Source organism: Chlorocebus sabaeus, chromosome 12, assembly GCF_047675955.1.
Source record: "Chlorocebus sabaeus isolate Y175 chromosome 12, mChlSab1.0.hap1, whole genome shotgun sequence".
Taxonomy (NCBI): Eukaryota; Metazoa; Chordata; class Mammalia; order Primates; family Cercopithecidae; genus Chlorocebus; species Chlorocebus sabaeus.
In genome coordinates this window covers 64,157,101-64,182,547 of record NC_132915.1, presented here as the reverse complement: position 1 = coordinate 64,182,547, position 25,447 = coordinate 64,157,101, and the positions used below count along the sequence as shown (strand labels likewise).

At 40.6% G+C, this 25,447-nt stretch overlaps 1 protein-coding gene across 5 annotated transcripts in view; it reads right to left on the bottom strand.

Annotated features, from left to right (window-relative positions):
- Positions 1-25,447, bottom strand: part of RUSC2 (RUN and SH3 domain containing 2) — a 69,569-nt gene that overhangs the window by 43,788 nt on the left and 334 nt on the right. The window contains exon 2 of one of the 5 annotated variants that reach the window (XM_037998282.2): positions 19,561-19,672. The exons of the other annotated variants lie outside the window; for them this stretch is intronic. The gene's annotated coding sequence lies outside the window, so the exon portion shown is untranslated. The remainder of the gene's footprint in view (positions 1-19,560; positions 19,673-25,447) is intronic. 5 annotated transcript variants of the gene reach the window in all.

Below are 25,447 nucleotides of genomic sequence, written 5' to 3'. Positions count from 1 at the left end.
TGATTGACTCCTACTCTAGACCTTAAAGGCCTCTCTATTCAAGGTCTATATCTTAAAATTCTGACCCTGGTGGGCCTGCCTAGAGATCCTCTTTCCACGGGGCTGACACAGTTCTCAGAGGCAACTCCCCCCTGAGGAGCCACTGAGGAATGTGAAGGAAGAATCCTGAGGTTATTTGTATTGGAGCTGACAGACTGGCTAATTTCCCTCACATAAAACACTTCAAAAGCATCTATAGAATTTAGCTTATTGCATTATCATTCTGGAGTGTAGAATGAACCATAAACCATCTTTATCTTTCTGTTTCTGCTTAATACTATCCCATGCCTCTATGAGGCCATTTTTTTCCCCCTTCTCCCAGGTTCCAAATCCACACTTGAATTGGCTCAGGCCTGAACTCACTCCCCATTCTATATGTGGTATGGCTGTGGATAGCAAGGAAACTATCAACAGACAGATGGATTTGGACACAGTAAATATGGATGAGAGGCATGAGAGTAGGGGTGAGTTCATTTTGAGCAAACATTTAGGGCTGACTTTAGGCACCATCACAAATAGTTACAGGTTCTATAAACAGGTGGCAAACTGCTATAGAAGCATCCTAAGAATGATGTAGAAATGGTTAGGAATCTTTGTAGTTATACCTCCCCACACACCAGAAGCTAGAGGAAACGAGTCATTGCTAAAGAGTAATTCTTCTAATATTATTAGCGATTATTTATTATTTACTATGTTACTCACCATGCTAGATGTTTGTCATAAGAGCATTTCCGTTTTTTGGTTTTTGTGGTTTTTTTTGAGACAAGAAGCTTGCTCAGGCTAGAATGTGGTGGTGTGATCTCGGCTCACCACAACCTCTGCCTCCCATGTTCAAGTGATACTTGTGCCTCAGCTACCCAAGTAGCTGAGATTAGAGGTGTGAGCCACCACACCCAGCTAATTTTTGAAGTTTTAGTAGAGATGGAGTTTCCCCATGTTGGCCAGGCTGTTCTCAAAACTCCTGGCCTCAAGTGATCCTTCCACCTCAGCCTCCCAAAGTGCTGGAATTATAGGTGTGAATCACTATGTCCGGCCCATAAGTGCATTTCTAATCCTCATGATAACCATGCAAAGTAGATATTATTATCTCTATTTTACAGTTGAGGAAACTGAGGATCTTGCAGAGATAAACTTTATCTAAGATCACAGAGCCAGAAAGTAGAGGAGTTGGGCTTGCAATTTTTGTCTGACTCAATCCAAAGCCCTTGCTCTTTCTACTATAATATACTGCTAATATCCTTGATAGAGAAAAACAATAAGCAAATCCCTTAATTTGGGTCTTGTTTGACTTTGTTCCAAACAGCAGCAATCGATGATGTTAGCTGTGGGCTTGAAAAAAAAAAAAAAATAGCAGCAATCTATTGGTCTGCCTTTTTCTATACTCTGAATATTAATGAATGACAAAGTACTAAAAATCACAAGTATGACACTTTTACATGGTAGTGATTCAGGTCAAATGAATACAGCTATATTCCTACCAAAGCTGGAGATGTACATGAGCTAACACTTGGTTATTCTTTACAAGAAAACAGGATTATTTTTAATGTTAAATCTTTGGTTCGTAGCCAAATAAGTCTCTTTTCAACAGTGGTATTGTGTATCTTTGTGTGAGCTGTTATTTTGTAAATAATTTAGCTGAATTAAATTAGTTCCCCACCTTCCCAGGTCCCAGATTATTAGTTGCCAATCAAATATCTGTTCTCCCTTTATCTTTCAAATTAACAGAACCCTGATATTTGGCTGGGTACAATGCTGTCCAAGTAAAATTCCACATTTCTCCCTCCCTTGCAAGTAAGGGTGGCCATTTGACCAAGTTATGGTGGAATTGCTGTGTGCAACTTCTGGGTAGTCTCTTTATGATGAACAGGGTGCATCCTTCTTCCTCCTTTCCTCCATCCTGCTGCTAGGAAGGTAGGTGTGATGACTAGAGCCATAGTAGGTCATCTTGTGCCATAAGGATGGCCTAGAGATAGCTGAGCAAAAAACTGGAAAGGGTGTGGGTCTCTAATGACTGTGGAGCTGCCATACTAGCCCAGGACTGTCTACCTCTGTACTTCAGTTGTTGATGAGAGAAAAAAACCCTCCATCTTATTTAAGTCACCAATGGTGGGTTTCTGTTACTCATATCTATTGCTACTTTATACATCCTACCACATTATCCATCCCTACTGCTACTAAAGACCAACCTATATTTATCACTTATCTAAGTTCCTACATCAACCTCTAACCTAGTTTTCCTTCCTAGAATCATCTTAATAGACATCAAATGAAGTCTACTTATATCACTCTTATGCTGAAAAACCCGTCGAAGGCTTTCCATAAAATCCAAATTCCCTAAAGGTATATCCTAGTTTTGATAAATCACCTCTTCACTCTCATCTTTTGCCCTGTAGTCATACTATCAACTCGGATCAGCTCGGTACTGATTGGAACACTGCCCCTCCATTTGTCTAACTCCTAATCATCCTTTAGGTTTTTAGCTAAAATATTCCGAATCCAATGGCCCTTCCCAGACTACTGGCTATATTTTCTCAAAGCACCTTGCACTTCTCTGTATTGTGTTTTATACTTGTTCATTTGGCTTCTAACACTAGGCAGCAAGTTTCATGGGGCAGGAACCCTGTCTACCATTATTTGTTGGTGTACACTTAGAACCTAGCAGTGTCTGGGATACATAGATTAATATTTTCAAATGAATTAATGAAATTTTCAAGAGGGCAGCCAAGCAGTATGTAGCAAAATTTGAAATAAGCATACTCTCTAGTCTACTTCTATCAAATGTAGTTAAAAGAAGTAACATTATAAAGACACATAAAGTTATATATATGTATGAATGTTTGTTGAAGCACTATTTACAAAAGCAAAAAAAAAATTATTTAAAATAATTTTTTATAGAGACAGGGTCTTGCTATGTTGCCCAGACTAGTCTCAAACTCCTGGGCTCAAGCAATCCTTGGCCTCTCAAATTGCTGGGATTACAGGCATGAGCCACTGCACCTGGCCAAAATTTAAAAATATTTTTAAAATCCCCTCAGTAAAAAATTGGTTAAATAAATTACGATGTAATCCATGCAATGAAGTATTCTACAGAACACAAAAAGATGTGTAGGATTTGTTGTCAAGATGAAACTATGCTCATGATATCGGTTTTTTTTTTTTCCTTTTTCTTTTAAATAAGCAATTTACAAAGTACAACTCTCAGGTTGGGTGCAGTGGCTCACGCCTGCAATCCTAGGAGGATTGGGGAGGCTGAGGCAGGTGGATCACTTGAGGTCAGGAGTTCGAGACCAGTCTGGCCAACATGGTGAAACCCCATCTCTACTAAAAATATAAAAATTAGCTCGGCATGGTGGCACTTGTCTGTAATCCCAGCTGCTTGGGAGGCTGAGGCATGAGAATCACTTGAACCTGGGAGGCAGAGGTTGCAGTGAGCTGAGATCGTGTCACTGTACTCCAGCCTGGGCGACAGAGCGAGACTCTGTCTCAAACAACAACAACAATAACAAAAAAACAAAGTATAATTCTCAAGTCCAAAATCCATGGTTGGAAACCTAAGAATGGCTGCTCAATCAGTTCCCTTTGATTTGTGCTTCTGCTTCTTGGCGGTCATCATCATTATCATCTTAGTAGTAGCAGTAGCAATTAACATTCATAGTCATTAGTGAGTACCTCACTGACAGACATTGTGATAACTGCATGTGCATCATCTCATTTAATGCTGACAAAACTATACAAGGTGGGAACTGTTAGGGTGATATGAAATGGTCAATATGCATTTTTTTAACCTGCAAAAATGCCCATTTCATAAGGTTAAACTTAATGTTATTATTTCCCAGGGGCCCAGAGATTTTACCAAAATTGTCCATGTTTTTATAACTGGGGAGTGGCAGAGCTGAGCTTCATACCCAGGTGTGTTTGATATCACAGTAGCTGTGCTCTTTTGCCTGATGTATAAAAGAGGCAGGGGAGGAGGAAGGAAAAAACAAAACAAAACAAAGTATAACTCATGGTATGATCCCATTTTTATTTTAAAAAATGCATACACATCTTCTTTTTGCTTATCTGTATTTTCTGGCAATAAGTCGGATGATGGACTCTTTTGGGCCATCTGGGATCCTCACAGGCCTGAAAGCCTGGACCTCATGAAACATCAGCACAGGAGACAAAGAGGGACTACCCACTTACAGCCTTAAAGAGGACAGCTACCTGTACTGGGAGAACAAGTATCTAATGAGTGCCCACTAAATGCCTAATACCTTAATTCAGAGAAGAAATAAAAGCTACAGGCATGCATAGGGCAAATTATAATTCATTGAGAAAGCTAAATGTTGTTTTAAAAGATTCAAATTATATTCAAAGTTCTAAAATGTCTTATATTAGCTTCAGAACATTATGAAAATAAAAACCAAAAATTAGATGAAAATATTCTTGAAACTTGTGCTTGCCCCCTTCATGAGAAACTTGTAAAAGAAGAGTTATACCTGAAGAGATTTTCCTATTTTTTTTCCTTTTTTGAAATGGAAGTCTTGTTCTGTCGCCCAGGCTGGAGTGCAGCAGCACGATCTTGGCTCACTGCAACCTCTGCCTCCCGGGTTCACGCCATTCTCCTGCCTCAGTCTCCCACGTAGCTGGAACTACAGGCGCCTGCCACCACGCCCAGCTAATTTTTTGTATTTTTAGTAGACAGGGTTTCACCATATTAGCCAGGATGGTCTCGATCTCCTGACCTCGTGATCCGCCCGCCTTGGCCTCCCAAAGTGCTGGGATTACAGGTGTGAGCCACCGCGCCCGGCTGAGATTGTCCTGTATTTTTATCTTGAATTAGCACATTAGTTCACAGGTAGATAACATAAACCTGATATATATCTTTCAGAAGAGTTAAAAATACAAGAATTACAAAAAGTACTATGGATTATAAAGCAAGGAAGTATATTATAACCATTTATATGCATTTCCTATTTCCTTCTTGGTTGGACGCTAAGGACAGAGGCTATCTTCATCTTTGTAGTCACTTAACCTAGCCTCAAGTCTGGCACAGGGTATATGATTAAAATGTTCACTGAGTTGAACTAAGGAGGAACCGAAATCGTCATCAAACTGGAAACATTTCTTCAGAGCAGAATTTGGCTCATTACAGATATGGACATATTTACACATACTTAGTTCTAGCCCTTTTTGGGGTGTGGGGTGCTGAAACGGATCTAGGGAATCCAGTGATGAGCTTCTGGAATATGCAGGGGGAGTATCCTTGCAACAGCTCCTCTCTTAGAGTTTCCTTCACACCTGGCAATGCGCTCCCTCTACTGCTAGTGGGAGCCACAGCAGGGGACCCAGAACAGCAGGTTCCAGACACAATGACAGACATCCTGCCCTCCCTTTCTCCCCCTTTAACCTCACAGTCTTCAACTCTGTCCTATTAGCTGCTTCCAATGGGGACTGCTGAGTAGCTAGGAAAGAATGCAGGATATGTTTCAAAAGTCCAGCACTAGCTGAGGAACAGTTTGTTTTTTTCCTAAAAAGGGTAGTCTATAAAGTTACATAAGACCCAGCTCTGCTCGCTGGGAGCTTTTCCAGCTACATCTGAAGAGACTCCTCAAGCTATTTGAAGTTTCAGGAAAAGGGCTTGGAATTTCCTGCTTGGCCAACCTATACTGGAGCTATCTCTGGGTAGATGTTGGGAGGTTCCAGTAGGAAAAGTAGTGACTCTGTGCTCCCATTGTCGGCTGCTGCCCCATTGGGTTCTGTGGGGACAGCAAATAGCATAGTCCATTTATAGTCAAAGTCTCAGAATAAGAACAAGCCCTTTGCCAAAAACACAGCCCATCTGGCATCAAGCCCTACGGCCCCACCCAAAGGAGGCAGGACCTGGGAAATCTAACAGCCCAACCCAGTAGTACACAACAGTGCTCTAGAAGAGTTTCCTTCTCTGCTTTGGGCAAATGTTTGAAGGAATCTGTGGCCCTGAGAACCTTAAATGCCAAAGTCTCACCCAAGGACGAAAGGAATTACTCAATAAATCTTAACTGAGCACCTCCAAAGTGCCAGACACTGTAGTGTGAAAGAAACAAACCTGATGCCTGCCTTCATGGAGTTTACAGTTCACCCAGGGAGACCAAACAAATAAATAACTATGATATATACTCGATTAAATAGGCCTTTGGAATGTGCTGCATTCAAAGGAAAGATAGTTAAATCACCAAAGCCAGGCCAATTAGCATATTTGTTAATCAGGGTCCAGTTTACACTGTATTGGCAACTAAAATTATGTTTTTTCTTTTTAAAATTTTTTTGTAGAGACGGGGTCTCACTATGTTGGCGAGGCTGGTCTTGAACTCCTGGGCTCAAGCGATCCTCCCACCTCGGTCTCCCAAAGTTCTGGAATTACAGGTGTGAGCCACCACGTGCCCAGCCAATTACTTATGTCTGAATTGAAAACTCTTGAAAAGTCACTGGAATCTATCAATAACATACTCTTGGTTAAGCTCCACTTTTATTCCCATTCATTTTGTGGGAGTTCAGTAACTATTTTTATATTACATATATTTATTTAAGGCATAGGAACTCCCTTCAACTAACAAACTATCGTCCATTACACTGGAGAAATAGAACCCTGATTTGCTCTTTCCAGCATCAGGCCATTCATTTTTGTTTCTTTCTGGTCAATGTAAAGAGCTAAGAAAAGGTAGGTATAGAACTCTGCTCCTCAGGACTAATTCTGTAGCACCTGGCAAGTTATTTGATTCCCCTCAGCCTCTGTTTCATTTTAAAATGGGGATAATACCTTTCCTACAGGGTGGTGGTAGGAGTTACAGAGAAGATATATAAGACATCTAGGACAGTGACTGGTATTTAGGGAGGGCTCAATAAATGACAACTATAATAAATGTGAATCAGGAATCTCCTCTTTTCTTTAACCTGAATCCCTCCTATTGCCTTGAGACTGTACTACTGTTCAATTTACCAGTTTACAACAGGGAACCATGTCATGGTCATAGCCAGTGTTTTCTTTTCAATAGGAATACTACCTCAAATTCTTTAACTTTTCTTCATGGCTCTGTTCTTTGTACCCCTGTAGTTGTAAAGCAAAGCAGCTCTAACCTAGGCAACATCTCAGGAAAATATATAGAAAGGAGGTTAGAGTGAATTTACGTTTTCTGTAAGTCAAGAGTTTCCTACCCAATGAACGCAGCTAGGTACAGGTCTACTTGAATTGCTCACTGTCACCAGAACACAGTAAAAACAAGTCTTCCATGTAAACTCATGGGCTTACAAGATTATCCTTAAAAGATCTAATTATTTCCAGACATGTACACCACGTGACCCTCTGTAAGTTCCACAGCTTCTGCTTTAGAAAAGTTTCTCTGGACAAGGTGGTATGCCTCGGGGGCTCAAGTGATCCTACTGCCTCAGCATCCTGAGTAGCTGGGACTACAGGTGTGCACCACCACACTTGGCTAATCTTTAATTTTTTTTTTTTAAGAGATGAGGGTCTTGAACTCTTAGCTTCAAGCGATCTGGCCTCAGCCTCCCAAAGTGCTGGGATTATAGGTGAGAGCCACTGTGACCAGCCTCATTCTGATTCTGATTCCTGATATTTTTATAACTTTTTTTTAAAAGAACAGTTTAGGAATTTATCTATATCCTTGGTTTTCCAAATTTTCAAGATGAAGGACCCTGGGATAAGTTATTTTTGTTTGTTATGTTGGGTGCTCAGTGGACTCTTTCAATTTGTAGACTCATATTCTTCAGTTCTGGGAAATGTACTTGTATTCTTTCTGTCTTTTCCTTTTGTTTTTGTCCCCACTGATATGAAAGGTTAAGAAAAGAGATTAAATGATGGAATAACATACCTGAGAAGCTGTAGTGGCTCCAGAATTTCACTATAGGTTGAATTTAGGAGCAGCAAACATTAAAAGGGATAGATGGGAGTGGAGTAGCATCAGGGAATTGTCATAAAGTTCCATTTGTATAGCAACCACAGTGTTTGTACTTGGAATATTTTATTTGGGGTAGCTTAAAGAGTACACTATTTTGGTATGATATCCTCTGCATATGAATGACAGTAATCTCAGAGTGGCTTAAACAACAGAGGAAATTTATTGTCACACATATCAAGAAGACCAGAGGCACAGAGACTGCCAGGTTAGTGAATTCAGAGGTTCAACATGTCATTTAAACCTGCCATCCTTAGGTCAAAGCATGGCTCCAGTAGTCATCTCAAACATTACACTGAGATACGTTAACATTCACAGGCATGTGTGGAGAAAGGTGGATATCTAAACAAACTGTTACAATTCAGAGGAGGAATAGAGAAGTCATTGCTGCGTAAGCAACCAATTGTGATCAAGTAGGAGGGTATGCAATCCAGAGCACCAGGGAGGGATTACTTAGCTTTTGTTAGGAGGTGGAATATTTCCTCCAACTAGAGAGGAGAGGATGGCTGTAGACATGTTTGCAGATTGGTGGTAGGAAGTGAGAGAGTTCACATATGATGGCTTCCTTTTTCCTTCTGAAATACGAGTCAAGACTACCAACAGCATAGGGAAGGAGAAAGGGAGGGTGAGAGGTAGAAGAGAGTAATGAAGGGATGAAATATTTGTTGCAAACAATAGAGTAGGATACTTGTTGGAGAAATATAGTAAGACTGCTGCCAATATTAACTTTGGTAATGATTAATTTTTTAAATTTTTTGAACATAAACTCAAGATTTTATTGTCTTCATAACAAAAGATGACACTTAAAACTGGATCACTTGACCTTTTTGCTTATCTCCTCCCAGTTCAAAATGCTTGCATCTCTTAATAGATGCATTTTCTTAGATCTGAAGTTGAGCTCAACACACTCAAGTCTTAGCACAATCTTCTTTGTAGTTTTAGCTTTTTTTCTGGAAAATCGGCTTACTCTGCCCACCATAGCCACTGTGCTTCCTTTCATAATGCCGCTTTCCCTAGGCATATAAGAGAATCCCTGCCCATCTTGGACTATGTCACTTTGTGGAGTTGGTGCTTGCGATACTTCTTACAGAAAGTTCAGTGGGTTTTAGGAACATTAACCATGTTTGCTGGAGCGCTATCAGCTGGTAATGATGAATTTAGAGTGATGCTAAATATGCTGGGCTGTACAATTTTCTCCAGCAAAGCTTAGCTATTTGAGTAGAGACATGGAGAAGGTAAGGGGTTATATTCATTCAGAGTTGGGGTTTTATCAGGCAAGTATACTTTTAAAAGAATGTAGTATCAGTGAAGTTTTATTGAAGTTAAAGGACTACTAGTGAGGATACTTCAACAAGTGAATGGAATACACTAAGCTATAAATCATAAAGTCTACATGGCAACATGGATAAATGCTTAGGAACTAAATTAAAATAAAGCAGAATATAAAATAATTTTAATGCTATAATTACATCCATGCAAAATTTATATATGCATGTAAACAGAAAGGATAGGAAAGGGGGATTGTAGGTGATTTAAATTTATTTTGTGATGATTATTTTTTTCTTGAGATAGGGTCTCCGTGTGTTGCCCAGGCCAGACTGCAGTAGTGTGATCACAGCTCACTGCAGCCTCACCCTCCTAGGCTCAAATGATCCTCCCACCTCAGCCTCCCAAGTAGCTGGGACTACAGGCGTGCACCACCACACTCAGATAATTTAAAAAATTTTTTTGTTTCACTATGTTGCTCAGGCTAGTCTCGAACCCCTAAGCTTAAGTGATCCTCCTGCCTTGGGCTCCCAAAGTTCTAGGATTGATTACAGGTGTGAGCCACCATGCCTGTCCCATTTTTATATATTTATTTTGATTTTTAAAATTCCTACTTAGATGCTTTAGATCATGTTCAGCTTGGATCACAGATTTTTTTGTATGAGCTTTGTCTAGTCTATCAGTCAGCACTGACCACTCTGTCTTCTGTACTTCTTTAAAACTTGTTCATAGGGCTAAAATCATACTCATCCTGGGGGCTAGGCTATAATCTCTGTGAATGTTACTAAATTAATCAGATCTTTTGTGAAAGCAAAGCAACCTAAGAAATGTAACAGATTTGCTGAGCTAGGCTTAATGTCAGTTCAACCCCTGTAATTCATTCATTCATTCTCTATTCATTCTACCAATATTTACTGAGCTTATACCATTTGTCAGGCATTGTGTTAGGCACCAGAAATATATAGTGGAAAATAAAGCCTATCACGAATTGTGGGGAAGGGGGACAGGAAGATCTCAGGCCCAAGCCTGATACTTACAAAGGACTTCAAATTTAGCTTTTCATCCTTATATTCAAAGTTATAAGTCTATTTTTAAAATAACAGCTTTATTAACATGTAATTCATATAGTATAACATTTACCTTTTTAATGTATACAATTTAGTGTGTTCACAGAGTTGTGCAACTCTTGACCACAATCTAACTTTGAAATATTTTCATCACTCCTAAAAGCGAGCCCATCCCCATTATCTTGTATCCTACAATCTTACTGAACTAGTTTATTAGTTATGATAGTTTTTATGGATTCCTTAAGATTTCTATATATAAGATCGTATCATCTGCATATAGCAATAGTTGTATTTCTTCCTTTCCAATCTGGATACCTTTTATTTTTCTTGCCTAATTGTTATGACTAGAATTTCCAGTACAATATTGAATAGAAGTGTTAAGAATGGACATCCTTCTTTTATTCCTGATCTTAGAGAGAAAGTTTTCAATCTTTCACCTTAAGAACGATGTTAGCTGTGGGTTTTTTGTAGATGCCCTTTATCAGGTTGAGGAAGTTAGATGCTATTCCTAGTTGAGTGTTTTTATCATAAACTTGCCAAATGTGTTTTCTGCATCCACTGAGATGATCATGTTGTTTTTGTCCTAAGTACAATCATTACAGTATTAAAATTAATTTGTTAATGTAAATATTTAAAATATACTAAAATTATTACAATAGTGGTTTGGATTTCAATCATTTTCAATATATGAAGAATTTCATGTATTAAATGAAAAAGGCCAATTTCTCTCTAGATCTCTGAGAGATCCTGGATTCAAAGACTCTATTCTTGTCCTCATGGAGTTTATGGTCATATAAAATAATTTGTTAATTGTTACAATGGAGCTCCAGACAAGGTCAAATGAAGGCATAATGGAAATCATACCCAAGTTTGCATGAGGTAATCAAGAAAGGTTTCAGGAGGGTCAATGACTGAACTGTTAGAGGAGTAGAAATATGTGGCAGGGTTGGGGGCTAAGAAAGGGATTTCAGTTAGAACCATGTGCATACAAAGAGTTCCTCAGAAAGACCTGAGCTCCACAGTCCCAGACTCAAGACACAGACTCCCAGGGCATTTGCTGAAAGAAGGAGTAGGCCGGGCGCGGTGGCTCAAGCCTGTAATCCCAGCACTTTGGGAGGCCGAGACGGGCGGATCACGAGGTCAGGAGATCGAGACCATCCTGGCTAACACGGTGAAACCCCGTCTCTACTAAAAATACAAAAAACTAGCCGGGCGAGGTGGCGGGCGCCTGTAGTCCCAGCTACTCCGGAGGCTGAGGCAGGAGAATGGCGTAAACCCAGGAGGCGGAGCTTGCAGTGAGCCGAGATCTGGTCACTGCACTCCAGTCCGGGCTACAGAGCAAGACTCCGTCTCAAAAAAAAAAAAAAAAAAAAAAAAAAAAAGAAAGAAGGAGTAATGAAATTACAAAAGAAAACTGAAGACTTAACCATATAGATATTATGAAATTCTGTATGTCAAAAATCACAAAAATTAAAAGACAAGCAAATATTTGCTATAATTATAGAAAAAGGCATGTATCTTTAATGTGTAAAGAACTTGTGTGAATAACTAAAAACTGAGATTAAAAAAAATTGTGGTGAAAACACATAAGATCTAACCTCCTAACAAGTGTTTAAGTGTACAGCACGTATTGTTAACTAACTATAAGCATAGCATTGTACAGCAGATCTCTAGAACTTATTCAGCTTGTATAACTGAAACTTTATACCCATGAAAGAGCAAATCCCCAATCCCCCCCAGAACCCCCACCCCAGGCTTTGGCCACCACCATTCCTTCTGTTTTTGCTTCTGTGATTTTAACTATTTTGGTAACTAATACAAGTGGAATCATGCTATATTTGTCCTGTGACTTTCTTATTTCACTTAAAACTAAGATCTTGGCTGGGTATGGTGGCTCATGCCTATAATCCCAGCACTTCAGGAGGCCAAGGCGGGGGGATCACCTGAGGTCAGGGGTTTGAAACCAGCCTGGCCAACGTGGCAAAACCCCATATCTACTAAAAATACAAAATTAGCCGGGCATGGTGGTGCACGCCTGTAATACTAGCTACTTGGGAGGCTGAGGCAGGGGAATTGCTTGAACTCGGGAGGTGGAGATTGTGGTGAGCCAAGATTGTGCCATTGCACTCCAGCCTGGGCAACAAGAGCGAAACTCCATCTCAAAAAACAAAAACAAACAAACAAAAAAACACCAAAAACTAAGATCTTAATAGAAAAATTGGCAGGATATGAACAAACATTTCATAGAAGAGGAAATAAAATATACTTAATGAACATACAAAAAGTTTGAACTTTAAAACAATAAATTACCACCTTTTGGCTGCCAATTATCAGACAAAATAATAATAGTTAATTCTAGTGAAGGCAAGTATAACAGGCATATTCATCCATTGCCAGTGTGTATATATTTTGGTACAATCTTCATGAGCTCAGAAAAATATATATCTCAAGCCTTAAAACTGTTCAAATCATTTAACTCAGTAACTCCACCTCTAGAATTCTATCCTAAGGAAATTATCAGAGATGTGGACAAAGATTTTTTCATAAAGTTAATAATTAAAAAGTATAAAAATGGCCAGTAGCAGTGGCTCACGCCTGTAAACCTAACATTTTGGCAGGCCGAGGCAGGCAGATCACTTGAGGCCAGGAGTTCGAGACCACCCTGGGAAACATGGCAAAACCCTGTCTCTACCAAAAATACAAAAATTAGCTGGGCATGGTGGCATGCGCCTATAATCCCAGCTACTCAGGTGGCTGAGTCAGGAGAATTGCTTGAACCTGGGAGGTGGAGGTTGCAGTGAGCCAAGATCATGCCACTGAACTCCAGCCTGGATGACAGAGTGAAACTCTGTCTCAAAAAAGAAAAAAAAAGGAAAAAAATAATAGTTGTTGTTGCTGTGGATGTGGTGAAAAGGGAACACTTATACACTGCTATTGGGATGCTATTGGGAATGTAAACTAGTACAACCACTATGGAAAACAGTATGGTGATTCCTTTAAGAACTAAAAGTAGAACTACCATTTGACCCAGCAATCCCACTACTGGGTATCTACCCAAAGGAAAAGAAGTCATTATATGAAAAAGACACATGTACACACATGTTTATAGCAGCACAATTGGCAATTGCAAAAATATGGAAGCAACCTACACGGCCATCAACCAAGTGGATAAAGAAAATATGGTATATATACACCATGCAATACTACTCAGTCATAAAATGGAATAAAATAATGGTCTTTTTAGCAACTTGGATGGAGCTGGAGGCCACTATTGTAAGTGAAGTAACTGAGAAATAGAAAACCAAATATCTTATGTTCTCACTCATAGTAGGAGCTAAACTATGAGGATTTAAAGGCGTAAGAACGATATAATAGACTTTGGGGACTAGAGGAGTAAGGGCGGGGCGGGGGTGGTGAGGGATAAAAGACTATATTTGGGCATAGTGTACACTGCTCAGGTGATGGGTGCACCAAAATCTCAGAAGTCACCACTAAAGAACTTATCTGGCTGGGTGCAGTGGCTCACGCCTGTAATCCCTGCACTCTGGGAAGCCAAGGCAGGTGGATTACCTGAGGACAGGAGTTCAAGACCAGCCTGGCCAACAGGTTGAAACCCCATCTCTACTAAAAATACAAAACATTAGTTGGGCATGGTGGTATGTGCCTGTAATCCCAGCTACTCAGGAGGGTAAGGCAGGAGAATCGCTTGAACCTGGGAGGTGGAGGTTGCAGTGAGACGAGATTGCACCACTGCACTCCAGACTGGGCAGCAAGAGCAAAACTACGTCTCAAAAAAAAAAAAAAAAAAAAAAAAAGAACTTATCCAAGTAACCAAAAAACCACCTGTATCCCAAAAACTGTTGAAATTTTTTTTTTTAAATACTATAAAACCACAAATGTCCATTTGGGGTAAGTAAATTCATTTCTGGTTCCATGAAACTCATTAATTAAGGCTAAGGATTTCACATAGGAATTTGGAGACGGTATGTATGCAGTACATATTTTGGTTACATGTCTCTTGAACCATGGTTGGCTACTACTGGTGCATGGTCAGTTGAAGATTATATATATCCCAAACTCAACCATTTATCTTTATCTCTTTCTACCTTGAAGTCATAACTCAGTAGGAGAAATATCTGTATCAGTGACATTTCTTTTGATATGGAGTCTCACTCTGTCACCCAGGCAGGAGTACAGTGGCACGGTCTTGGCTCACTGCAACCTCTGCCTCCCAGGTTCAAGCGATTCTTGTGCCTCAGCCTCAGGAGGAGCTGGAACTATAGGTGCCCCCCACCACGCCTGGCTAATTTTTTAATTTTTGGTAGAGACGGGGTTTCTCCATGTCGCCAAGGCTAGTTTCAAACTCCTGAGCTCAGGCAATCCACCTGCCTTGGCCTCCCAAAGTGCTGGGATTCCAGGTGTGAGCCACTGCACCGGGCCTGTATCAGTGACTTCTGAACTATTCTTTACAGAGTTCCTTCAGGGGACTTTGAAAAGGAAGCGAAGGGGATGTAGACGAAAAGAGGGAAACCTGAACAGGTTAGACTCTACTTCTCCTAACTCCATGCATTCAACCAAAACAGCCCAACTTTTCTCTTTTTGAGTCCCTTTCCTGTAGAATATATTTGAACAAAAGTCTGTTTTAAAAAAAGTTTGAAATTCTTTATTTTCTACTACAGATTCTCACAGGCCAATAAAAAACCACAGCTGTCTTTTTTTCCTCATAAGATAAATGCTCCTTGTTAGCTATTCATCACCATCACCTGGTTGTCAGAAAGCAATCACAAATGTATAATGAGGCAGGTGATCCTGCTTCCAGCCCTCCTTTCTCCAGCCACTGTCATTAAGGATGAATAAACTAATACGGTTGCAGGCTGCTGCGTTGGATATCAGGCAAAGAACATTATATAAATCATCATATAAACTGAAAGAGACATTATGCTATCTAAGAAGTTAACTATAACTATAAATATAAAACTAAAGACAGTAATATTTTAAAGTAGAATAGCTCTTGTATCACCAAATAAGATGTGTCCTTCAAAGCGGTCACATTGGTTATGAGGGAATAATTGGCAAGAGCAAATAATCTTTAAAACTTCGAAAAACAAAGTAGCCACCTTGAGAAATTTAACTCATTCCAGTAGTGCTCCTAGTAAAAGCATTCTTAGAACTCTTTTTAGAAGTACAAAAAACCACCAGCCCACCCACAAAATTGTGAAATATAATCAATTGTTGTTTTAAGTCACTAAGTTTTGGGGTGTTTTGTTATACAGTAATAGATAAGTGATATGGTCTGGCTGTGTCTGTGTCCCCAGCCAAATCTCATCTCGAATTCCCACGTGTTGTGAGAGGGACCTGGTGGGAGGTACTTGAATCATGGGGGCATGTCTTTCCCATGCTGTTCTTGTGATTGCGAATAAGTCTTATAAGATCTGATAGTTTTATAAGGGGGAGTTTCCCTGCACAAGCTCTCTCTCTTTGCCTGTCATCCATGTAAGATGTGACTTGCTCCTCCTTGCCTTTAAGTCCTTTAAACCTCTTTCTTTTGTAAATTGCCCAGTCTTGGGTATGTCTTTATCAGCAGCATAAAAAAAGACTAATACGGTAACACAGAAATGTCTGAATCACTAGGCTTTGGGAGATGTTTAAAAGAAAATCATTAGTCTTATAGAAAAAATCTAGCTATCCAGAACTCTAGAAAAATAAGCTGTTCTGTTTGGCTATAACTTTAAATAGAATACAGCCATCGTTAACAAAGTTTGACTCTATCTTTAAAAAGAAATAAACAACTTTCAAAAAACAAGTAAAGAACATTTTGGAAGAGAAACAACTCCAGGATGAATGGGACTAGTAGTAGGTTCCCAACTTTCTCCCCTGCAGTTTTTGTTTTTTACCTTGGGTTCATCTAAATCCTATCTATGCTGCCTTTAGGAGAACTTTGCTCTTTTTCTTTTGCCTGGGCGTGGATAAAAATAAATGTCCATTTTCCCTAAGTACACTAAATACAAGGGTGCATTTTCTTTTTTTAAAAGAATTACACAGGAAAAGAAAGGAAGCACAAAGTATAAAAACAGGTAAGTTAAATATAGATTTTTTTGGATCCTAAGATAAACAAGTTAAGTTTAGACTTTTGATCCTAAGATAATTAAATTTTAGCCAGAAGTTGGCTGGCCCTATTTTTCTTTACACCCAGTTATCAGTATTTTGTCCTTGTCTGCAGGAACTCACACAAGAAGCCAAAAATACAACACATACCTCAGAGTTTACTATCTCATCTTCTTGAAGATTAAAGACTTTTATTAAACCAAGAATTCCAAGGAAAAGAGGGTTTCTTCCTAAAGTATCAAAATCAATTTTTAAAAAACTTTGTTTTGGTAGAAGTTTTTAAAATGTATTATGTAGGCTATAATTTAACTTTTCTTGAGGACTACTATTTTTGTTGTTATTTTTGTTTTTGAGACACAGTTTCACTCTGTCGCCCTGGCTGGAGTACAGTGGCACAATCTCAACTCATTATAGACTCTGCCACCTGGGTTCAAGCAATTCTTGTCCCTCAGCCTCCCAAGTAGCTGGGATTACATATGCATGCAATCACGCCAGCTAATTTTTGTATTTTTAGTAGAGCTGGGGTTTCACCATGTTGCCCAGGCTGGTCTTGAACTCCTGGCCTCAAGTGATCTGCCTGCCTCGGCTTCCCAAAGTGCTGGGATTACAGGCGTAAGCCGCCATGCCTGGCCTCACTACTGTTAACATTAATAATATACCAGGCTAAAATAATGTTGTTTTCAGTGTCTATTAAGGACTCGCATACCAAATTAACAATCGCATAAGGATCATGTGTTAAGAGAAATGGTTCACTTTTGCCATTTCTCTTTTTTGTTGTTGTTTTTTGAGACATAGTCTTGCTCTGTCACCAGGCTGGAATGCAGTGGCGCAATCTTGGCTCACTGCAACCTCTGCCTCCTGGGTTCAAGTGATTCCCTTGCCTCAGCCTCCTGAGTAGCTGGGACTACAGGCACGTGCCACCACACCAGCCTTTTTAATTTTAGTAGAGACGGGGTTTCACCATGTTTGCCAGGATGGTCTTGATCTCCTGACCTCGTGATCCACCCACCTCGGCCTCCTAAAGAGCTGGGATCACAGGCATGAGCCACCGTGCCTGGCTTTTTTTTTTTTTTTCCCCTTTGAGACGGAGTCTCGCTCTGTCTTCCAGGCTCGAGTGCAATGGCATGATCTCAGCTCAGTGGCATGATCTCGGCTCACTGCAACCTCTGCCTCCCGGGTTCAAGCAATTCTCCTGCCTCAGCTACCCAAGTAGCTGGGATTACAAGAAGGCGCCAAGATGTCTGGCTAATTTTTGTATTTTCAGTAGAGACAGGGTATCGCCATGTTGGCCGGGCTGGTCTCGAACTCCTGACCTCACATGATCTGCCTGCCTCAGCCTCCCAAAGTGCTGAGATCACAGGCATGAGCCACCAAACCTGGCATTCTTTTGCCATTTCTATTTAATGGTACCAGAAGGCCTAGCCTGAGCAATTAGGTAAGAAAAAGAAATAAAAGGCATCCAAATTGGAAATAAAAGGCATCCAAATTGGAAAAAAAAAAAAAAAAAAGTAAAATTATCTCTGTTCCAAGATTACATGATCTTGTATGGAGAACACCCTAAAGATGCCACAAAAACATTAGAACTAATAATGATTAGTTGCAAATACACTAATCATTTATTAGTGTCAGCAATGCTGCAGGGTACAAAGTCAACACATAGAAATTATTATTTTTTTTTTTAATTTAATTAGCTGAGAATATAAGCAAAGTTGTTCTACAGTCCTGCAGTACATGTATAATTTTCCTATGGCAGTTACAAGAAGAGATAGGAGAAACAACGTTTGGTCTAAGTGTGACAGATGTAGATACATATTTTTCACAATGTTCCACAGGGACAGAGAAGTGATAAATCCTGCACCCAAGGAGTGAAAGAGACAGAATTTGCATGCCCAATGATCTCATGTTTAGTAGCCTCTACGTCTACTAATGGGCCCACTGCCAATGCAAGAGGGTCAGTTAAGTGGACATGAGTGTGCATATCATTAATAATATCAATGTCTTTAATGTCTGCAGTTAATGTTTTAATCACCCTAGGTCTGGAGATCTTCTTAGGGTATGATGAAGATCTTGTCGTCCTGAGATAGCTTCCCACGGATGTGTTTATTAGGACATATAATCTGCTGCTGACTTGAGGAGTAGCATACAGTATTTGGGTATATGGCTGGTAATACATAATTGTGATATTATACATGGCCAGGGTATAGAGAGTTGTTGACCCATGGAACAAATTCTACCCAAATGGGTTTGCAACGCCAAAACAAAACAGTTCTCCAGTTTACTAACCCAATTAAGTTCATTCACAACGTGCTCAACAAATGGGGTCATATCATTAAGGGGTTGTACAGTGAGGATCTGCAAGAAAAGACTGAATGTTGCTTCTCAGTGATGATGGCACTATCAATTAATGGATTCAACATATCCACAATGTACTGCTGTGATGTATTTCTCTTCCCTCAATAAGAAATCACCACGACAACTTGGCCAGATGCATCTGAACAGTCTACACCGAACCTGTCATCTAGAAACGTGTACTCACTATCTAAGGGGACGGACAGGTGCAGATTGTCAAATTTTACATGGGTTGGGTGCTCAAGTACTTGCCCGTTAAAAATGCTTGACTGTGTAGTCACTATTCATTTTGGGAGGATTAAATGATAACTTGGTGCCAGATTCAAGTATATACACTCCTAGTTTAATCTCGGCTATGCCACGTGTGCTCAGTATAAGTGGGGAAGATGAGCAATAAAGACAATTTTAACCTTAGCATCCTCTAGGCAAAAACATAACTGTCTTTTGTACAGCTGTCAAGTGAGTGGCCATATGTCAGGGCCATTTCCACAATACCACCATGAAGTGCATGGATCTGTTACATATTGTTTTACTATAGTACATCCAGCTTGATCAAGTGCAGGGCGATAGTTGAAGGAGCACTCCTGGAAAATGCCCAAGATATGTAAGTCTCTAGGATCTTGCACCTTCTGATGGTTGCATGGAATTCTTCAGAGGAATCATCAGTGGTAGTAACTTTACATGTTACATTCATGACAACTTTTGTGGGAAATTTAGGATATTCAAATAGGACAACACCAGGAGTTGACGTATCACAGAACTTGGCTTACAATTGTCTGAACATGGATCCCATGCATTACCTTCAGCAGGAGGAGCAGATGGGCTGGCCAAGTGCAAGCTTGATAGATCAGGATAAGTGACTGCAGGTGCAGGAGACATAGCATCTCTAAGGTTAGCCAACCCTTGGGGAGCCTTTGTAGAAACAAAAGAAGATTTAATGCACCGAGTTTTGTTTCTGTGGAGATGAGCCTATTATTTATGGCTCAATTGGTGATACTGCCTGACTTAATTTTAAGTCGAGTTTCTCTAGAGACTCCTGTTTCCTGTTGATTCTCTGTGATCCTCTCTGAGAGCTTCCTGAAAACCTGCTCGATTGAGGTTTGGCTCTCTCATGCCTCAACCTCTGCAGCCTTGAGGTAGGTCCCCACTTGTTGCATGCTCTGATTCAGACTCTGTCTAGATCTAAGCCCTCCTCCTCCGTTGCTAACTCAACCACTGACTCGAGAGTTTCTCTGGTTACTAGCTCACTCATCACTCTCTGATGGTTCTTTTGCTTTGGTTTTGGAGCAACTTTGTCTAATCAGCTGTATTCCTAAAAACTAACAATGAACAATCTGAAATGGAAATTAAAACAATACAGTAACATCAGAAAGAATAAAATACTTAGGAATGAACTTAACCATGGAAGTGAAAGACTTGTACACTGAGAAATACAAAACATTGCTGGAAGAAATTAGACATAAATAAATGGAAAAACATCTGGTTGATCATGAATTGGAAAACTTGCTATCATTAGAGGTGTCAGTATTACCCAAAGTCAGCTAGATATTCAATACAATCCCTACCAAAATCCCAACAATGTTTTTTGCATAAATAGCAAAATCCATCCTAAAATTCATATAGAATCTCAAGGGATCCTAACAACCAAAACAATCTTGAAAAAGAAAAACAAAGTTGGAGGACTTACATTCTTGATTTTCCAAACTTACTACAAAGCTACAGTAATCAAAACAGTGTTTTATCAGCATAAAGATGGACATAAAGACCAACGGAAGAGACTAGAGAGCCCAGAAATAAACCCTCACATATCTGGTCAGATGAGTTTTGACAAGGGAGCCGATACCATTCAGTGGGGAAAGGTCAGTCTTTTCAACAAATGGTTTTTCGAAAAACTGGATATCCAGAAGCAAACAAATGAAATTAGACCCTTATCTTACATCACATACAAAAATTAACTCAAAATGGATCAAAGACCTAAAGAGTTAAAACTATATATATATATATAGAGAGAGTTTTATGTATATAAATATATATATACATAAAACAAGAAAACAGAGGGAAAACTTCATGTCACTTAATTTGGCAATGATTCTTGGGTAAGACACTAAATGCACAGGTAACAAAAGAAAAATAAGATTAATTAGATTTCAAATTTAAAAACTTTTGTGCATCAAAGGACACTGTCAACAGAGTGAAAGGCAATCCATGGAATAGGAGAAAATATTTGCAAATCATACATCTGAGAATGGATTAATGTCCAAAATGTATTAAAAAACTCTTACAACTCAACACCAACCCAATTCAAAAATCGGCAAAGGACTTGAATAGGCATTTCTCCAAAGATATACAAATGGCCGACAGGTATCAAATACATGAAAAAATGCTCAATCTTTTCCTTAGAGAAATATGAATCAAAATCATGAGCTATCACTTCACACTACTTAGGATGGTTATATTATTATTATTTTGAGATGAGTTTTGCTGTGTCACTCAAGCTGGAGTGCAGTGGCATGAGCTCAGCTCACTGCAACCTCAGCTTCCTGGTTCAAGTCATTCTCCTGCCTCAGCCTCCTGCCTCAGGATTATAGGTGTGCGCCACCATGCCTGGCTAGTTTTTGTATTTTCAGTAGAGATAGAGTTTTACCATGTTGGCCAGGCTGGTCTTGAACTCCTGACCTCAGGTGATCCACCCACCTCGGCCTCCCAAAGTGTTGGGATTACAGGCATAAGTCACCATGCCCAGCCTAGGATGGTTGTTATTTAAAAAAAAGAAAACAAGTGTTGCCAAGGATGTGGAAAAATTGGAGCCCTTGTGCATTGCTGATGAGAACATAAAATGCTATAGCCACTGTGGAAAACAGTGGTTCCTCAAAAATAAAATAAAATAAACAAACATAAAATTACCATACAATCCAGCAACCCCACTTCTGGGTATATACCCACAAAAACTAAAAGCAGGGACTCAAACATATCTGTACACTCATGTTCACAGCAGCATTTTTCATAATAGCCAAAAGATAGATGCAACCAAAGTATCCATCAACAGATGAATAAACAGAATATAGTGTATACATACAATGGAATATTACTCAGCTTTTAAAAGGAGTGAAATTCTGACTGAGTGCAGTGGCTCACACCTGTAATCCCAGCACTTTGGGAGGCTGAGAGGCTGGTGGATCACTTGAGGTCAGAAGTTTGTGACCAGCATGGCCAATATGGTGAAACCCCCTCTCTATTAACAATACAAAAATTAGCCGGGCGTGGTGGCATGCACCGGTAATTCCAGCTACATAGGAGGCTGAGGCATGAGAATCACTTGAACCCGGGAGGTAAAAGTTGCAGTGAGCCAAGATCGTGTCCTGCACTCCAGCCTGGGTGATGGAGGGAGACTCTCAAAAAAGTAAATAGAAATAAAAGGAGGGAAGTTCTGATACAGGCTATAATATGGATGAACTTTAGACATTATGCTAACCAACTGCAGCACTATTTACAATAGCAAAGCCGTGGAATCAACCTAAATACCCATCAATGACAGACTGGATAAAGAAAATGTGGTACACATACACTATGGAATACTATGCAGCTGTAAAAAAGAATGAGATCATGTCTTTTGCAGAAACATAGATGGAGCTGGAGGTTATTATCCTTAGCAAACTAACAGAAACAGAAAACCAAATACTGCATATTCTCACTTATAAGTGAGAGCTAAATGATGGGAACGTATAAACACAAAGAAAGAAACAACAGGAACTAGGGTCTTCTTGAGGGTGGAAGGACGGAGAGGAGCAGAAAAGGTAACTATTGGGTACCAGGCTTAATACCTGGGTGATGAAATAATCTGTACAATAAACCCCTGTGAAACAAGTTAATCTATATAACAAACCCTCACATGTACCCCCGAACCTAAAATAAGTTTTTTAAAAACCCAAAAAACAAAAAAGACATTATGCTAACCGAAATAAACCTGTCACGAAGGGACAAATAGTGCATGGTTCCACTTATATGAGGTACCCACAGTAGTCAAATTCAAAGATAGAAAGTAGAATGGTGGTTGCCTCGGGCTGAGCAGGGAGAAATGGGGATTTAGTGTCTTACTGGTACGGAGTTTTAGTCTGGGAAGATGAAAAAAAGTTCTGGAGATTGATGTCAGTAATGGTCGTACAATAATGTGAATATATTTAATGCCACTTGAGAATGATTACAATGGTAAATTCTATGTTATATATATATATATTTTACCACAATAAAGAGTAAATATGGTACAGTACAAGTTCTGCTATGAGTTATTTTGTTGCTGTTAAAATTCCCTTCTACCCCATCACCTAGCTCTCTCAGAGCAATGTTGACATCTGGCTACTCAAAATAATGCGCTCGTTTTATATGATGAACTCATTTGACAAAAATTATATTAAATGCCAGTGTCTGAATGGGTGTTTTTTCCTGGGTAACTTCAATACTGATCAATGAGACCATCTCTAGATAGCCTGCCCTTACCCTAACATGAAGTGAACCATCTCTTCAGTCAAGTGACTTTTAGCAGGGTGCACAGTCATTGTGTATGAGTAACAGGAAGAAAAGGGTGAGCTATTATCCTAAATTTGCAGATAAGCCCCAGAGAGAAAAATAGAACATATAAGCCCTTCCCATGAACTTGCCAGATTTAGCAAGTAAAAATACAGGACTCCCTGTTGTTTATCTGAAATTCAAATTTAACTGTGCGCCCTGTGTTTTATCTGGCAACACTGAAGTATTGGAGGTGAGGAAAAAATAACCCAGGGTGTTCTGGGGTAACTGAGGTCTTAACAGGGAGCCTAGACAAGAAAAAGTAAAAAAGGCCATTAAAAAGATACTGTTAAAAACAAATTGTATTGCTTAATCCATCCAGCTCAGGAGCCCCTCCCCACGCTGTGATCCAAGGCTTTTATTTTGAGACGGAGCGTCGCTGTCACCCAGACTGGAGTGCAGTGGCAGGATCTCAGCTCACTGCAACATCTGCCTCCCAGGTTCAAGTGATTCTCCTGCCTCAGCCTCTTGAGTTGCTGGGACTACATGTGCACACCACCATGCCCGGTAATTTTCGTAATTTTAGTAGAGATGGAGTTTCATCATGTTGGCCAGGCTGGTCTTGAACTTCTGACCTCTAGTGATCTGCCCACCTGGGCCTCCCAAAGTGCTGGGATTACAGGTTGAGCCACCATGCCCGGCCTGATCCAAGACTTTATGAAGACATATCAGAGGGTGGGAGACAGAAAGTGGAAAAGGATAAATCAAAACTAGAAATGGGTGAATGAGAACATGCCCAGCCTCTAGTTAAGGCAACTGTGGCTTCAAAAAGGAATCTTAAACACCAGCATAGAAATCAGAGGGATCCTAATCTGGCTCAAAACAGAAGAGAAACAGTGGCTGGCCACACAGCAGGAGGGGCATAAGTAACAGAATACCCGGCATACAGTTTGGATCTGCTCTTCCTTCCATTAAGCCATCCACCACTACTTAATATCTAAGGGGCCGGCTAAGAAAATCCAGTCACTACTTTTATTTGCTAATACTTTGAGCCCCAGTTACAATAATGCCAGTACTAATTAGGTAACTACTTTCTAGCTTATCAACTCCTGCAGCTTTCCAGCCATTGTTCATCCCTCAGCGATACCACCTGCTTCCCCACGGAACCCAAACACTGATACCCTCAGGAAAGTAAATCTGCTCAGGTCACCCACCTAGGAATAAACAAAAACAGGTGTCAGGGCCCTTTGTCCTTTGAAAATTCCGCCTTTTAAAAAATTAAAAATTTTTTTGAGGCCTGTGTTCTTTATCACGGACACTGTTCACATAGTGGTAATCCTTGCCTGACTCTGGTCTACTCGTTCCTGCATTTCATTCCTCCGCTTGCTGTTCAATTCTTTGTTCAAAACGCCAAGGACAACTGGTAGTGAAGACCCTCCACTGGCAACACTACCATGTGCCAGGCACCCCGTGCTGGGGACTGGGGATGCAAAGATGAGTGGTGTACCGTCCTTGCCCCCAGGACAGTTCCCCGTGTCCGCAGGGCCGGCCAGGAGGGCCGCAGCCAACCGTGGCTAACAGGATCACCGTGCCCTTCGCGGCAAGTGAGTGCAGTAGTAGGGGACGGGTACTGCCAAGCCAAAGGTTTTCTCCAGATAAAACTGGATGGCAGAGGGACGGAGACTGAAGCGACGCCGACGCCGGGCAGGTAATAACGGGAGGCAGAGACTAAAAGGGTGGAGGGAGCAGAGGACCCGGCCGGGAACTGGCAGTAGGGAGGACCCAAATGCAGTGGCGGGCCTGGGTGCCGGGCGGCCGCGCTTCCCCAAAGCCGTCACAGGGTCTTGGGGTACCAAGGTGACTACTGGGCGCGAGTCGTTTTGTTGGGGAGGGTGTCCCCAAGGGGGCAATTTGAGCAGACGGTTGGGGATGCATCTGGGGTAGCGCCTAAAGGGACGGTGGGTGGTGGGTATTTGAAGGTCCCGTGGACGCAGGGCTGAAGGGTCAGGAGAAGGCCGAGGGTCAGAAGGGCTGGGGACGAGGTCTGTCCAGGGGGTCGGGGCGGACGCAGAGGGCGGGTGCAGCCGAGGGGGAAGGGCTGAAGGGAAGGGCGGGCGCTGAGAGCACATAGGTGGGCAGACCGGCCCTCCCCTAAGGGAGTCCTTGGAACGCGGGGCAGTGGGT